The following is a 3,256-nucleotide window of genomic DNA, read 5'->3' as shown; positions in this document are numbered from 1 at the left end:
GAAGCCTTTTCCACAGAGAAATCTGGACAAAACCACATCAGATGTGTGGTGTGTGACAGTAATTTTGCTCTGATTAATAAACAAAGTCTGGCATCTATTAAGCTAGCATATGACAGAAGGGTAACTAACTCTGGCTTGGTTATGTAATGTGCTATGGACTGATAATTTTTTATGATGGTGAGGTTTTAAATTTCTCTCTCACCTTCAGTTTAAAGTGGTACCGCCCACTTGCTCACTCTCTCACAGGAATGTTTATTTGTTTAATTCACTTATGTGGCAGCCCAATGCAAGCCAAATAATTCTGATTGGCAACAACATCTAACAAAAAGTATACAAAACATACATCAAGAGGGAATAATACAACAATAAAATGGTGGCTCAAACAGCAGCAACACTATCATCCAATCGGGGCTCTGACATTTCAGGGTCCAAAGGCCTGGAGGAAGAGCCAGGTTTAAAGTCAGAGTCAGAGCCATTTATAGATAAGGAGGAAGGTCATTTCATATGACCCAGTCATCACGAAGAAGGCTTGTCTTCTGAGTCTCACAAGGCGGCCTCTTTTCAGTGAAAGGTCTTGGAATGTCCCCTCACAGTGTGTGGCATCCTAGGGAAAAGGCAGTTGTACAAGGACTCAGATCTATGCCATGTAGAGTTTTAAAAGTGATAATCAGTACTTTGAACTGCACCCAGAAGCCAATTGAGAGTGAATGCAGCTTGCAAATTAGTAGTATCAAACGGCCCTTGGAAGAAGTGCCCATAACTCCTTGCAGGGTTTCATTCTGGACCAGCTTTAGCTTTCTGATGTTCCTTAAGGCCAACTCCATGTAAACTGAGATATGACTGAGAAGTGAGGGACTTGTCAGGTGCCCCCAAATCAAAAACAGGTCAAGTGGCACGTAAGATGAAATTGTGCAAAGCCCCCTGGCAGTGTCAACCACAATTGCCACATGATTCTCAAGTAGGAACTGTTCACATAGAAGGCTACCAAATTGAATCTGAGTGGGCAATGCCCAGAGTCAAGAATGGGACTCCTCTGATTCTGGGATCCAAGAGGCACTAAATTCACAGCCATATAGTCTTGGCAACATTGAGCATTGTTCTTCCCCATCCTGGCCTCCAGGAGGTCAGGGGCTGTGCTTGTTTAATTCACATTAAGACGCAGATACTACGCAGGGATCTTTATAAGAAGGGAGGCCTAAATACATAAAGCAGGCTTGCTGCTTCAGACTGATCTGTGATATGAATGCAGAGGTCAATATGTAGAAGTGACACAGATGGCTTCATCTGATTGTAAGAGATCAAAAAAAGCCACAGTCTTTTTTTGTTGCTGTATTATTGTTGCTATTGTCAGGACAGAATTTTGACAGCATCTTCAGAATGGCTGGAGTGTACCCTGGTATAGTCATGTGAAAAAGTTAAATACACCCCACTGAACTTTTAACTTTTAAAATATATTGCAACATACAGATATTTGATCTTCATTACAACAATATTGATAGATAAAGTGGATATAATATAACAAATATTCTGTGTACCATCTAAATTAGCTGTCTCCAACCTTTCTGGCTTGGTGGCCTGGCGGGAAGGTAAAGGAATAGTTCCCTGCTAGTGGTAGGCAGGCGTGCACGAGTGTGCACAGCTCCATTTGTAAGAACCAGACATGCGCACCAGCCACTCATGCAAGGGGAGTTTCGAGGGCGAATGCAAGACGGCTGCCACTTGCACGAAGGAAGCTTCACGTGTACAGTCTCATCTGCCACTTGCATAGCCTGATTCCGAACAGGCTGCAGCTTGTTAGTGGGCCATAATCCAGGGGTTGGGGACCCCTGATCTTCACACATTATAAGGTAATTCTTTAAACTGTAAACAAAATAGACTAGTATCTGATAAAGTTCCTTTTTGACTTTTTTATCATATTAATATTAATTTATGAATAAATTGATTTATGATATTATGATATTAATTTATGAATAAGAATTTTGTTGTTCATTTTTATAAGAATTTACTCAAACTTGCAAATTGCTTCACATATAGGATGAAAATAATCTATATTTTTAATCAAACCTGGAAGCTTAAGACCTTGGAATTAACATTCTAGATTTTAATATCATATTATCATTATCATTATCATTATCATTATCATTATCATTATTAATTAGATTTATATGCCGCCCTCTCTCTGAAGGACTCAGGGTGGCTTACATTAAACGAAACAATCCCAATAAATACAAATTAAAACAGACTAAAACAGACTAAAAACCAATTTAAAACAGTAGACCCCATCAGTCCTGGCTAAGGCGTTTAAACAGCCAGGTCTTAAACTCACGGCAGAAGGTACGAAGGTCGGGGGCCAGCCAAAGACCCACGGGAAGTTGATTCCAAAGGGTGGGCGCAGCCACAGAGAAGGCTCTATCCCTGGGGGTTAGACATTGTCTAACCAACAGCACCCTGAGTAGGCCCTCTCTGTGGGAACGCACCGGGCGATGGGAAGTCGATGCTGGTGGCAGGTGATCCGACAGATATCCTGGGCCTAAGCCACAAAGGGCTTTATAGGTTAACACCAGCACCTTGAATCTCACCCGGAGGGCAACCGGCAACCAATGCAAGTCGCGCAGGAGAGGTGTAACATGGGAGTATTGTGATCCTCCTATTACAACCCGCGCGGCCACATTCTGCACCAGCTGAAAAGTCCGAGTGGTCCTCAAGGGCAGCCCCAGGTAGAGAGCATTGCAGTAGTCAATCCGGGAGATGACTAACGCATGAGTGACTGTGCATAGGGCATCACGGTCCAAATATGGGCGCAACTGGCGCACCAGGCGAACCTGGGCATACGACCCCCCTGGTCACGGCTGAATATCCATTCATGATTGTAGTTTTGGCTTAGAATTACCATATTTTTTTTGGAAAATTGCTTATCTTTAACAACTAATGCTAGGCACATTCTTCTCACATGGAAATTAAAGCTACTGAATTTAATTGAGGAATTGAGGGAAATAAATCTATTTACTTTTAAAAAATAGTAATTCAAAGTACTGATTGACAAAGTTGAATAAGGGAAAATTCACCTATTCTGAAAGTTGTAAGAAAATAAAAATGTCAAGCATACAACACAGACCAACAGAACACACAGTCAGATAAGAACAAGAGGAAAAATAGGAAGTATTAAAATTAGAATGTTAAATTTAAAATCAAAGGATTAATCAAAGAAGAAAAACTAAATTTCCATATATATTACAAATTAGGAGAATAAGCAAAA

Source organism: Pantherophis guttatus, chromosome 6 (assembly GCF_059756535.1).
Source record: "Pantherophis guttatus breed Tessera chromosome 6, ASM5975653v1, whole genome shotgun sequence".
In the NCBI taxonomy this organism is placed as follows: Eukaryota; Metazoa; Chordata; class Lepidosauria; order Squamata; family Colubridae; genus Pantherophis; species Pantherophis guttatus.
The sequence above is the reverse complement of the archived record's forward strand: the minus strand, read 5'-3'. Positions refer to the sequence as shown.